The sequence below is a fragment of the Eriocheir sinensis genome, unplaced genomic scaffold, assembly GCF_024679095.1.
Source record: "Eriocheir sinensis breed Jianghai 21 unplaced genomic scaffold, ASM2467909v1 Scaffold733, whole genome shotgun sequence".
NCBI lineage: Eukaryota > Metazoa > Arthropoda > Malacostraca > Decapoda > Varunidae > Eriocheir > Eriocheir sinensis.
In genome coordinates, this window is record NW_026112091.1 from 186,435 (window position 1) to 200,914 (window position 14,480).

The 14,480-nt window shown below is 44.0% G+C and overlaps 1 protein-coding gene across 8 annotated transcripts in view; it reads right to left on the bottom strand.

Annotated features, from left to right (window-relative positions):
* Positions 1–10,766, bottom strand: part of LOC126994160 (uncharacterized) — a 90,560-nt gene extending 79,794 nt beyond the window's left edge. For 5 of the 8 annotated variants that reach the window (XR_007748849.1, XR_007748850.1, XR_007748848.1 and 2 more), the window contains exon 1: positions 10,538–10,680. The gene's annotated coding sequence lies outside the window, so the exon portion shown is untranslated. Of the gene's footprint in view, positions 1–10,537 lie in introns of all 8 variants that reach the window. The other 3 variants (XR_007748854.1, XR_007748851.1, XR_007748852.1) reach the window with 2 other exon arrangements.
* Positions 10,767–14,480: the final 3,714 nt, after the last annotated feature.

The following is a 14,480-nucleotide window of genomic DNA, read 5'->3' on the forward strand; positions in this document are numbered from 1 at the left end:
AGACAGCCACACCGCTGCAGGGCGCGGGGCGGCAGAGCACCGCTCGCCTGCCCGTCACCCGTCTTCTCTCTCTTCTCTGCGTTGTTCGCCTGTTTTATTTGCTTGTAGTTCGTCCGGAAGGGTGGGGCTTCCGGTTGATGACTGTTGATGAAAGTCATCATTTGCTGATCCTAGTGTCAGTTCATCACAGCTTCCCCACGGCCAAAAGCACGACGTGTTGCTAGACATCCTGTTGTGCGACACCGACCGGGTGTCGCCACACGTACAGTCATACATACACATGTACATTATAATATACACATTACATCGCTCGGTTCTCTAAAAGTCGCGACCTCGCGACTCACCCGACCTTTAAAAGCAGTGTACCTACCCATGTTACAGTCGCACAATGTGTACTAGTTAAACGAGGTCCTGTTATTGCTTAAAAAAAATATATACAAGTCAGAGCCCGCCTAACGATACAGCATCGGGAAATGCCAATGATAATAAAAATAATCATGGAAGTAACAAGAAATGGGCAAAGTACATACAGGGCGAGGTAAACAGGGCTAGAGTCGTGGACATGGAAGCTCAGTACTATTCCGAGAAAACAAAATAATAGCTCGAAAAATTATTTACATGATACATCCTAGTAAAATTAAATTGACTAAACTGTCATTAGGATACATGGTAATGGAGCTATTTGGAATAGTAAAAAGAAAAAGGAACAATCCTTGAAGAAGATCTGCTACACACTGAACCTTCGAGTCACACCTGGACACAAAACTGTCGCAGAGAAACACTCATCCGTTGCGTGACAATTAATTGCCAGTGTCGTTACCCTCGGCACGCCTTCGAGACGGGTGGGGTTTACAACAATAGATAAGGTTGTGTGAAAAGAGGTAATGTTATCCGTAGAGTCTCCTAATAGTTACAATGTGATAACAAGGACAAGTCTGGAGAACCTTAGAAGCATCGGCAGTCAGCACCACTAACTCCTAATACTCCGTTTTACGGGTCTACAGTACTATAAAAGAAAATCCTGTCACTAAGTTGTGAAGTCACTGTTATAACAAATCTCACAGAAATATATAATTCCAGCATAATTGATTAAAGTAATTCCAGCATTAATAAACATCAAATGACAAAGACAAATTTCCACCTATCCCTCGATCGTAACGAACGTGGATGACTGACATCTGTGACGCCAAAAATAATTCCCGTAACGGGTAACAGTGGTATGTCAAGTAAGGGTAAGTAAGACTTGTCTGCTTACTTCCAAAGCTTACAGATATTCACACGCTGGTTACGATAAAAGCTAGGGACAGCATCTGCTCAAGTTAAGTCTGTTAGTGCAGAGAAAAAGTCTGTTTTAAGCAGAAGCACATGAGGTTCAAGGTTAAATTGTACCTATCCCTATGTTAGTCTACACCCTCGGTTATTACGGCTCCAATTAAATTAAGAAGACTGACTGCCTTGCATCAACTCAGCAATAAAAGAAAATAGTGGGTTAGAGTGAAAAGTATTACTCAAGCACTCCCTTCGCATGAAAAAGATGCAGGCTTAGGAACCAAACATAAATTAGTAGATGCGAGGATGCAGGTTATAGTCGTGTGGTGGAAAGATACACAAAGCAGCGTCAGGCTGAACCTCAAGCCGGCGCTAGTCTTCGGAGACGATCACTATGCACCATTCTGTGCGAAAAAAAAAATCGTAAAGCTCAAATTTCCAACCACCTATTTATCTGACTATTTCTGCCTAAACCACGGGTAAAAGAACACACCAAGGAATTTTTGATTACCGCTGGTGACACCCAAAAAGGTTTAGGTCAGAGGGTCGCGAAGGCCCCCCTCCCCGACGAACGTGTCGACGGCAAACGAAGCTTCAAAAAGGACCCAAAATTACTTTAAATGCCATAAAAGTTGGCTGATAAAACCGTGTAGGTTGCCAGTGGGGCTGTAGTCAAGGGATACTGCACTCCTTCGAAGAGGAACTTTAAGGACAATCATGTACATAAGGAACTCTAGTAATAATCTAGCATTAGCTACAGAAATGGTTTCTCCATCTGTCTAGTTTCCTTGTTTAAAACACGAGATCAAATCAGTAGATAGCCTATAGGCGTCCACTGGCCTGTTAAAAAGGCCACTCGTTTGCACAGTGTCCACAGCAAAATTTATACCCTTTACGAGGCTGTGTTGCCCATCTTCCCCAAATGTTTCAAGAAAAAGTGACCGAAACGCATCATAATCCTTCCGTCCAGTGAACGCGCTCCTGTTTATGAGGGCCCTGCGCCCGTTCCCGGGATTGACCTTCGAGCGGCTGAGAGATATTTAATCTCCCGGATTTGACACGAATGAAATGTCCATGACAATCTCACTTTGAAACAAGAAGTCCCTGGCCGAATAATCTGCCTCCCTTGCTACCCTGCGAAAGGCCTAACTGCTGTTGCTGTTAGTGGGTGATTAGAGGCAGAAGCCATTGTGGGATTAGTAAGGTAAGTAAATACCTCTTGGTTGCACATGCAGCGTAGGAGGAGCAAGCACTCTTTGAAGACTGCTACACTCCTTACATGAGAACAGTTACCGTTATCCTTGACGGCACTGTTTATCTCTACCCACCCCTCATAGTCCTCTGGTCAGGTTTCTCTGCCATTAAAAAGAGTTACTAGTAAAATGAGGAGTAAAATGGTAAAAGAAAAAAAATATTGCTGCAAAAATAAGTAAAGTAATAATCATTCACCGCTAAGTATGTGCTCACTCCTCCCCTATGCTTTTAAAATGCATAATAAAAGAGGAAAAAGAATAATGAGTGAGGCTTAGCAAGACATAACTTCTCCACAGTGCAATAAAACACACAAAAGAAAGGAGAAAAGAAAATGAATGATTATACATAAAATGCGTAACCATGTTACTCAAGAAAAATATTAAACATCCACACGCCAGAAAAATCAACAGCTGAAAAATCTAATAGATTATATACGGCCCCACACGCCTAAACACGTGAACATAATAATAGTAATGCACCTGAAATAATGTTGCAAGTGGTGTAATTACTGAAACCGTATCAATGAGTGTCAGCTATAATGTGTTAAAAACCTCGAAGACAGCAACTCGATGCCCCACTACTCAGCACGCTCGCGTCCTTCGCCTCGCCGGTGGCAAGGGCAGGGCTGCAGGGGTGGCAGGGTGTGCCGTCCCCCGTCTGGTAGCGGTGGTGGGAGGGGCGGCGGGCAGACAATATACGCCCACCAGTCACCCTCAAAGGTCCGAGTTGCCTGGCGAAGATAAGTGCGCTCCTACGACGAGTTGTGTCGTAGGAAGAAACAAATGCCTGGACACCTCCAAGGAAACTTGGTTGTGTGGAGGTGCGAGGCGTGGCGCGCTGGCTGTGTGGAGGTGCGGGGCGGGGCGGGGTGTGCTCAGGTGCGGCTGTGTGCTGACTCGACTCACTGGGGCAGGAAAAGCCGCGCGCTGATGTCAGCGTATGCTTGCTGTGTCCGATACCGTTCACTGCCCCCACACATTGTCACTGAAGCTACGTTTGAGAGAGAGATATAACAATTCGGAGTAGTTCGTAACCACGCTGCACATCATTTATGTTAATAACTTTTGAGCGTTACTTTTTTTAACGTGGTTAACGACGAGGCGGCCACCAGCCACCATGCATTTTATGTTATGTTAGATTAGAGATAACACCGATAGAACACTTCGGAGAGGTCCGTAAACCGCTGTTCACCATTTTTGTTAGCCTTTTTGTTAGCTGATGTGTGTTTTTGATTAAGGCGCCAACTGTTATCTCACGTGAGGTCCGGTATACCGTTGCCTGCTTTCACAAGTTGATTGTAGTAAGGTGAGATAACACAATAGCCTTTTAGTTAAGTGATGTGTGGCCGAGCGGTAGCCGTTATAAGTTCACTTTAGTTCACTTTAGTTCTCTCTCTCAGGTTGATACAAATACCAAATGTATTTTAACTATATTAACAGTTGTACTACATAAGGTTTACAGTTTACGTGAGCGAGACGCACGAAATCAGAGACAGCCACACCGCTGCAGGGCGCGGGGCGGCAGAGCACCGCTCGCCTGCCCGTCACCCGTCTTCTCTCCTCTTCTCTGCGTTGTTCGCCTGTTTTATTTGCTTGTAGTGCGTCCGGAAGGGTGGGGCTTCCGGTTGATGACTGTTGATGAAAGTCATCATTTGCTGATCCTAGTGTCAGTTCATCACAGCTTCCCACGGCCAAAAGCACGACGTGTTGCTAGACATCCTGTTGTGCGACACCGACCGGGTGTCGCCACACGTACAGTCATACATACACATGTACATTATAATATACACATTACACCCCTTTAATTATCACCACGTAATTTACTGACCCCATTTACTCCCTATTCGACACCGAACATGACCTAATTACGATTTCCACCTAATCCCAATAGCCCCCCCCCCATTACTCTAGCCCCCGCCCCCTCTGATTATCATCACGCAATTTACTGACCCCATCTACCCAGTATTCGACACCTCACTTGACCTTTTTTCGAGTTTCACGTACCCCCATTAGCCCCCCAAATTACAGTTAACCCCCGCCCTCTTTAATTATTACCACGCAATTTACTGACCCCATTTACCAATTGTTCGATACCGAACATGACCTAATTACGAATTCAACCTACTACCATTAGGCCCCCCCCCCCTATTATCATGAACTCCCGCCCCCTATAATTATCGCCACGCATTTTACTGACTCCATTAACCACCTCCTCGACAGCCCATAAGACCTATTTCCGAATTCTAGTATCAAGATCTTTTTTTCTCTTTTTGAGGCCTTATAACGGAATTATGCACAGTAACTACTGCATCGCGGAGCAAGGTCTTCTTCCTCTTCTTCTTTTGACCCATCAAACAACACCCAATCTTATGAATTGCTGTTGTCTTACTCTAAACCTAACTCGTGAAATCGAGTTAGGTTGGGGTAAGGGAACAGCATTTCATAAGCTTGGGTGTTGTGTCGACATGTACGGAAAATGTGATATTTCTCGCTTAGTTTTTACTCTGAACTTAGCAAAGCGTACGTAATCGATGCAGAAAACTCCGACGAATCGAATGATACACTCAGAATTGCTTTAAGATAGAAACTAACGGATATATTTGCATATAACTATCAGGAATGTTCGGGGATTTTTTTGATTTACAGAAAAAAAACCGCTTTTATTCCTTTTCCTATTTCCCAGAGGCATTTCATCTTATGTAGAAAAGGATGAGGAAGCCGTTCATAGCCTGAAAGCAACGCCCCAGGCAAAATTAACGGTGTTTGGGGGTAGGGTTCCCTTCTGTGAAAAACAAGAAAAGATGAATTTTATCGCTTAGTTTTAAGTATGAACTTTGAAATGGGGACCTATCCCATGCAGAAACGTCCGCCTAATCAAACGGTGCTTTCAGAATTGCTTTACGATGAACGCTAATTGAGTTATTGTCATTTTACGATGAATTTCATTAGGCTTTTTTTATATGAAAAAAATAAAATGAAGTCATTTCCGTATTCCATCTACTCCCATTAGCCCCCCCCCCCCATTACCATCAACCTCATCCCCCCTTAATTATCACCACGCAAATCACTGATCCGATTAATTCCCTATTCGACACCTTAGATGACCTATTCTCGAATTCCACCTATTCCCATTAGCCCCCCCTTATTACTTTTCATCCCCATCCCCTTTAATTATCACCACGCAATTTACTGACCCCATTTACTACCTATTCGGCACCGAAAATGAACTAATTACGAAATCCACTTAATCCAAATAGCCCCCCCCCCATTACCCTAGCCCGCCGCCCCCTCTGGTTATCACCACGAAATTTACTGACCCTATTTACCCCCTACTCGACACCCCATATTACCTATTTCCGAATTCTAGCATCTCGAGCTTCTTTCTCTTCTTGAAGCCTTATATCGCTAACCACTACATCGCGCAGAAAAGTCTTCCTATTAATAGCCCTTCCACTTACCCTATCACCCCGCCCCCTCTGATTATCACAACGCAATTGACTGACCCCATCTACCCAGTATTCGAGACCTCACATGTCCTTTTTTCGAGTTTCATATACTCCCATTAGCCCCCTCCCATTACCGTTAACCCCCGCGCTCTTTAAATATTACCACGCAATTTACTGACCGAGATCAACGCCCCAAGCAAAATTAACGGTATATGGGGTTATGGTCACCTTTGCGAAAAACAAGAAAAGATGAATTTTATTGCTTAGGTTTTAGTCTGAACTTTGAAATGGGCACCTACCCCATGCATAAACGTCCGCCGATTCAAATGGTACTTTCAGAATTGCTTTACGAAGAACGGTAATGGAGTTATTGTCATTTTACGATGTATTTTATTAGGCTATTTCTATAAAAAAAATACAATGTAGTCATTTCCGTATTCCACCTACTCCCATTAGCCCCCTCCCCCTTACCATCAACCTCATCCCCCTTTAATTATCACCACGCAAATTACTGATCCGATTTATTCCCTATTCGACACCTGACATGACCTATTTTCGAATTCCACCTATTCCAATTAGCCCCCTTCCATTACTTTTCACCACCGCCCCCTTTAATTATCATTACGCAATTTACTGACCCCATTTACTCCCTATTCGACACCGAACATGACCTAATTACGAATTCCACCTGCTCCCAATAGCCCCCCCCCTTACCCTAATCCCCCGCCCCCTCTGATTATCACCACGCAATTTATTGACCCTATTTAACCAGTATTCGACAACTCACATGACCTATTTTCGAGTTTCACCTACTCCCATTAGCCCCCCCAATTACCGTTAACCCCCGCCCCCTTTAATTATCACCACTCAATTTACTGACCCCATTTACCCCTTATTCGATACCGAACATGACCTAATTACGAATTCCAATTACTCCCATTAGCACACCCCACATTATCATAAACCCCCCGCCCCCTCTAATTATCACCACGCAATTTACTAACCCCATTAACCCCCTAATCGACACCCCCTTATGACCTATTTCTAAATTCTAAAATCTAGACCTTCTACTTCTTCTTGCATTATATATATGAGCTATGCACAGTAATCACTGCATTGCGGAGCAAGGTCTTCTTCCTCTTCTTCTTTTGACCCATCCAACAACACCCAATCTTATGAATTGCGGTTTTCTTTTTCTAACCTAACTCGTGAAATCGAGTTAGGTTAAGGTAACAGCAATTCATAAGTATGGGTGTTGTGTCGACGTGTATGGAAAATGTGATATTTCTCGCTTAGTTTTTACTCTGAACTTTGCAAAGGGTATCTAATCGATGAAGAAAACTCCGACGAATCGAATGGTACACTCAGAATTGCTCTAAGATAAAAACTAACAGATATATTTGCATATATCTATCAGGAATGTTCGGGGATTTTTTTGATTTACAGAAAAAACCGCTTCTATTCCTTTTTCTATAGAAAAGGATGCGGAAGCCGTTCATGGCCTGAAATCAACGCCCCAGGCAAAATTAACGGTGTTTGGGGGTATGGTCCCCTCTACGAAAAAGAAGAAAAGATGAATTTTATCGCTTAGTTTTTAGTATGAACTTTGAAATGGGCACCTACCCCATGCAGAACCGTCCGCTGAATCGAATGGTACTCTCAGAATTGCTTTACGATGAACGCTAATGGAGTTATTGTCATTTTACGATGTATATAATTAGGCTATTTAAAAAAAAAAAATAAAGCCATTTCCTATTCGACACCTGACATGACCTATTTTCGAATTCAACCTATTCCTATTAGCCCCCCCCCCCATTAATTATCAACCCACCTCCTTTAATTATCACCACGCAATTTACTGACCCCATTTACTCACTATTCGACACCGAACATGACCAAAATACGATTTCCACCTACTCACAACAACTCCATTCCCTTCCCCTAACCCCCCGCCCTCTCTGATTATCACCAGGCAATGTACTGACCCCATTTAACCAGTATTCAACACCTCACATGACCTATTTTCGAATTTCGCGTACTCCTATTAGCCCTCCCCATTATCGTTAACCCCCGCCCTCTTTAATTATTACCACGCAATTTACTGACCCCATTTGCCCCTTATTCGATGCCGAACATGACCTTATTACGAATTCCACCTACTCCCACTAGCCCCCCGTATTATTTTGTACTCCCGCCCCCTCTAATTATCGCCACGCAATTTACTGACCCCATTAACCCCTCCTCGACACCCCATATGACCTATTTCCGAATTCTAGCATCTAGATCTTTTTTCTCTTCTTGAGGCCTTATAACGGAGCTATGCACAGTAACCACTGCATCGCGGAGCAAGGTCTTGTTCCTTTTCTTCTTTTGACCCATCCCACAACACCCAATCTTATGAATTGCTGTTTTCTTACTCTAACCTAACTCGTGAAATCGAGTTAGGTTAGACTAATGGAACAGCAATTCATAGGTATGGGTGTTGTGTCGACGTGTATGGAAAAATGATTTTTCTCGCTTAGTTTTTACTCTGAACTTTGCAAAGCGTATCTAATCAGTTCATGGCCTGAAATCAACGCCCCAGGCAAAATTAGCGGTGTTTGGGGGTATGGTCCCCTTTGCGAAAAACAAGAAAAGATTAATTTTATCGCTTAGTTTTTAGTATGAACTTTGAAATGGGCACCTACCCCATACACAAACGTCCGCCGAATCGAACGGTCCTTTAAGAATTGCTTTACGATGAACGCTAATGGAGTTATTGTCATTTTACGATCTATTTTATTGGGCTATTTTTATATAAAAAAAATAAAATGAAGTCATTTCCGTATTCCACCTACTCCTATTAGCCTCCCCCCAATTACCATCAGCCTCATCCCCCTTTAATTATCACCACGTAAATTACCGACCCGATTTAAACCCTATTCGACACCTGACATGACCTGTTTTCGAATTCCACCTATTCCCATTAGCCTCCCAATTACTTTTCACCCCCGCCCCCTTTAATTATCACCACGCAATTTACTGACCCCATTTACTCCCTATTCGACACCGAACATGACCTAATTACGAATTCCACCTACTCCCAATAGCCCCCCCTCCTTACCCTAACCCCCCGCCCCCTCTGATTATCACCACGCAATTTATTGACCCCATTTAACCAGTATTCGACACCTCACATGACCTATTTTCGAGTTTCACTTACTCCCATTAGTCCCCCCCCAATAACCGTTAACTCCCGCCCCCTTTAATTATCACCATGCAATTTACTGACCCCTTTTATCCCTTTTTCGATACCGAACATGACCTAATTACGAATTCCAATTACTCACACTAGCCCCCCTTACATTATTATGAACCTACGCCCCCTCTAATTATCACCACGCAGTTTACTGACCCCATTAAACCTCTACTCGACACCCCATATGAGCTATTTCCGAATTCTAAAATCTAGACCTTCTTCCTCTTCTTGAGGCCTTATAACGGAGCTATGCACAGTAACCATTGAATTGCGGAACAAGGTCTTCTTCCTCTTCTTCTTTTGACCCATCCCACAACACCCAATTTTATGAATTGCTGTTTTCTTACTCTAACCTAACTCGTGAAATCGAGTTAGGTTATGCTAATGGAACAGCAATTCATACGTATGGGTGTTGTGTCGACGTGTATGGAGAATGTGATATTTCTCGCTTAGTTTTTACTTTGAACTTTGCAAAGGGTACCTAATCGATGCCGAAAACCCCGACGAATCAAATGGTACACTCAGAATTGCTCTAAGATAAAAACTAACGGGTATACTTTCATACTTTCATACTTTCCACGCACCATACACCACTGGAACAGCCTCCCTCTACAGACTGCGGTACAATAGACTCATTCAGAATACTAATACACACTCACTTGTCACCACAACACACCAACACTAAGAATTACACTTCCTTCACTTTCCTTCCTTGCACACTCGGCTCCCCGGTCCCCCGAACAGCCAACACAAATATGCGTTTCATGCAACTGACAGCTGCCCGCCGCATTATCTAGAATCAGTCCACAAAGCTAACTGGAAATCATGTGTGTTTTTGTGTGTGAGGGTGTTTTTCTGGAGTAATTTAGTGTGTTGGGTATGATTCTGGAGTAATTCAGTGTGTGTTGGGTGTGATTCTGGAGGAATTCAATGTGTTGGGTGTGATTCTAGAGGAATTCAATGTGTTGGGTGTGATTCTGGAGCAATTCAGTGTGTGGTCGGTATGATTCTGGAGTAACTTAGTGTGTTGGGTGTGATTCTGGAGCAGTTCAGTGTGTGTTGGGTATGATTCTGGAGTAATTCAATGTGTTGGGTGTGATGCTGGAGCAATTCGGTGTGTTGGGTGTGATTCTGGAGTAATTTGGCTTCACTCGTGAAAGCCTGATTGACCTCCTTTTTAACCTTTGGGAATAGGTTATGTGCGGCACCCAGAGCCAAAACAGACACTTCAGGCACTCATTCATTAATGAAGACTAATGAAACGTGTAATAATTCCTGCGATGGTCAAATAGTAGCTTCAAAATAAGGTCAAACACGAGGTCAACACTCACAGGCCAGCGGCGCCCTCAAACCGGGCATGGCGCCGCAGCTTACAGGTGTGGCACTGCCCTGGCACTGCGAGGGGCAGCACTGTGGGGAGCCTGACCACCTCAAGCCCTGCAGGAGGCCATGGAGGGAGCCTTGGGGCGGGCTGAGGGGCCGAGGCGGGCTGGCGGTCCTGCTCTTGCTCTTGCTGTACAGGTGACCCGTTGGAGAGTCATGCCTTCGTATCGGCACAACCTGTAATAAACAAAACAACACAAGCAGTATCCATTACAAATCTTCCAATTCCCTATTTCTTGCACACCACATCTTTGCCAGAAAACTCTTCATGGCTTCTATAATTCTCTCTCTCTCTCTCTCTCTCTCTCTCTCTCTCTCTCTCTCTCTCTCTCTCTCTCTCTCTCTCTCTCTCTCTCTCTCTCTCTCTCTCTCTCTCTCTCTCTCTCTCTCTCTCTCTCTCTCTCTCTCTCTCTCTCTCTCTCTCTCTCTCTCTCTCTCTCTCTGTGTGTGTGTGTGTGTGTGTGTGTGTGTGTGTGTGTGTGTGTGTGTGTGTGTGTGTGTGTGTGTGTGTGTGTGTGTGTGTGTGACTGACTGACTTTCTTAACGGTTGGACTGACTGTCACTGACTGGCTGACTTTTTTTTTTTTTTTTTACAACAAAGGAGGCAGCTCAAGAGCACACAAAAAAAGAAAACAATAATAAAAAAAAAGGCCGCTACTCGCTGCTCCTAAAGTAAAACAAAAGAGGTGGCCGAAAGGAAGATCAAATACAGGAGGAGAGGTGTCCTGATACCCTCCTCTTGAAAGAGTTCAAGTCGTAGGCAGGAAGAAATACAGATGAAGGAAGATTGTTCTAGAGTTTACCAGCGTGAGGGAAGAAAGAGTGAAGATGCTGGTTAACTCTTGCATAAGGGGTTTGGACAGTATAGGGATGAGCATGAGTAGAAAGTCGAGTGCAGCGGGGCCGCGGGAGGGGGGGAGGCATGCAGTTAGCAAGTTCAGAAGAGCAGTCAGCGTGGAAATATCGATAGAAGATAGAAGAGAGGCAACACTGCGGCGGAATTTAAGAGGTAGAAGACTATCAGTATGAGGAGGAGAGCTGACGAGACGAAGAGCCTTAGCCTCCACTCTGTCCAGAAGAGCTGTGTGAGTGGAGCCCCCCCACACATGAGATGCATACTCCATACGAGGGCGGACAAGGCCCCTGTATATGGACCGAGTTAGTCCGGTAGCAGCGACGGGCCAAATTTGTGGCTTTACCGTGTAGCAGCGACGGGCCAAATTTGTGGCTTTACCGTGTAGCAGCGACGGGCCAAATTTGTGGCTTTACCGTGTAGCGGCGACGGGCCAAATTTGTGGCTTTACCGTGAACCAGCGACGGGGGCCAAATTTTTGCCTTTATATAAACCCCCCCCAAAATAGATTATGCATAACCTGATCACAAGTGCGTTGATATATAATATGAAATGTTTTTTTTTTTTTTTTGTGAGATGATTTTTTTCTCATTAGTTCGCTTAGAATGGCCTTTTCGAAACATGATCCCCGCAGCTAGCGGGCTAAAGGTTAAATTTTGTCTTTTTTTTTTTTTAATCGCAGAAACTCTAAAATCAGTCAGATCTACGTAAAAAGTAGAGGGAATGTTGATTATACAAGTTGCTTGGGACCTATGATTAGATATTGTTGATAGGGTGAAGGAGATAGGAGTATTAACAGGAAAAAGTGATGTTCGACCAACATAATAAAAGAAATACCTTCATGCCTTTTTATATGGGAAACTTTCAGAATATTTTCTATAGCGCTCTAAGCATACCTAAAGACTATTCACACTCAAAAAAAGAAAGTGATTGGCTATGTATTAATGGTGCTGAGTAATCTTAAGTGTCGCTACACGTATACGCACATGTATACGTATTAGTATCTTCCACATTTGATTAGATAGTTAAACAGACTCGTAAGGACCAGCAACTCTGCTGTTGTTTGTTCTTTCTTTGTGTTTCTTTGTGTTAAAGTATACATACATTGTTCTGGCTCGTACAAAATGTAGGCAACATAGATACCTACTTAGTTTCGTCGCAGTACAAGATAGTTTAGTTAGATGACCACAGGTGTCCCGGACCCCATTAAACACAGCTATAGACAGTAGCTGGCACCAGTATGATCTCCCTAGGAGTGTATATGAACACAGTTCCTTACAGAGTGAGTGAGGGAGGGAGGGAGCCGTGACCAGAAACGTGATATATATTCACAGCTTGGTCATAAACACAGCTATAGGCAGTAGCTGGCACCAGAATATATGAACCCAATTCCTTACAGAGTGAGTGAGTGAGTGAGCCGTGACAAGGAACATGATATATATTGACAGCTTGGTAATAAACAAAGCTATAGACAATAGCAGGCACCAGTTTGACCTTCCAAGGAGTGTATATGAACCCATTTCCTTACAGAGTGAGTGAGTGACTGACTGACCCGTGATCAGAAACGTGATATTTTTTTTTATAACAAAGGAGACATCTCAAGGGCACACATAAAAAGAAAACTATAATAAAAATGCCCGCTACTCGCTGCTCCCAAAAAAGAAACAAAAGAAGTGTCCAAAAGCAAGGTCAAATGCAGGAGGAGAGGTGTCCTGATACCCTCTTCTTGAAAGAGTTCAAGTCGTAGGCAGGAGGAAATACAGATGAAGGAAGATTGTTCCAGAGTTTACCAGCGTGAGGGATGAAAGAGTGAAGATGCTGGTTAACTCTTACATAAGGGGTTTGGACAGTATAGGGATGAGCATGAGTAGAAAGTCGTGTGCAGCGGGGCCGCGGAAGCCGGGAGGCTAGCAGTTTGCTAGTTAAGAAGAGCAGTCAGCGTGGAAATATCGATAGAAGATAGAAAGAGAGGCAACATTGCGACGGAATTTGAGAGGTAGAAGACTATCAGTATGAGGAGGAGAGCTGATGAGACGAAGAGCCTTAGCCTCCACTCTGTCCAGGAGAGCTGTGTTAGTGGAGCCCCCCCACTCATGAGATGCATACTCCATACGAGGGCGGACAAGGCCCCTGTATATGGACAGCAACTGTGCGAGGGAGAAGAACTGGCGGAGACGGTACAGAACGCCCAGCCTCGAGGAAGCTGATTTAGTGAGAGATGAGATATGAAGTTTCCAGTTGAGATTTTGAGTTAAGGATAGACCGAGAATGTTTAGTGTTGAGGAAGGTGATAGCTGGGTGTTGTCAAAGAATAGGGGATAGTTGTTTGGAAGATTGTGTCGAGTGGATAGGTGGAGAAACTGTGTTTTTGAGGCGTTGAAGGACACCAGGTTCTTCTTGCCCCAATCGGAAATATTAGTAAGGTCTGAGGCTAAGCGTTCTGCAGTCTCCAGCCTTGAGTCGTTAAGTTCCTGAAGGGTGGGTCTTCTATTAAAAGAAGTTGAATAATGCAGAGTGGAATCATCGGCGTAGGAATGAATAGGACAGTTCGTTTTGGAAAGAAGATCATCAATGAACAACAGAAAAAGAGTGGGAGATAGGACAGAACCCTGTGGGACACCACTGTTAATAGATTTAGGGGAAGAACAGTGACCGTCTACCACGGCAGAAATAGAACGGTCAGAAAGGAAACTGGAGATAAAGATACAGAGAGAAGGATAGAAACCGTAGGAGGGTAGTTTAGAAAGCAAAGATTTGTGCCAGACCCTATCAAAAGCTTTTGATATGTCCAGCGCAATAGCTAAAGTTTCACCGAAACGGCTAAGAGAGGATGACCAAGAGTCAGTTAAGAAGGCTAGGAGATCACCAGTAGAACGCCCCTTGAGGAACCCATACTGGCGATCAGATAGAAGGTCAGAAGAGGAAAGGTGCTTTTGAATCTTCCGGTTAAGGACTGATTCAAAAGCTTTAGATAGCAAGAAAGTAAAGCAATAGGACGGTAGTTTGAGGGATTGGAGCGGTCACCCTTCTTAGGTACA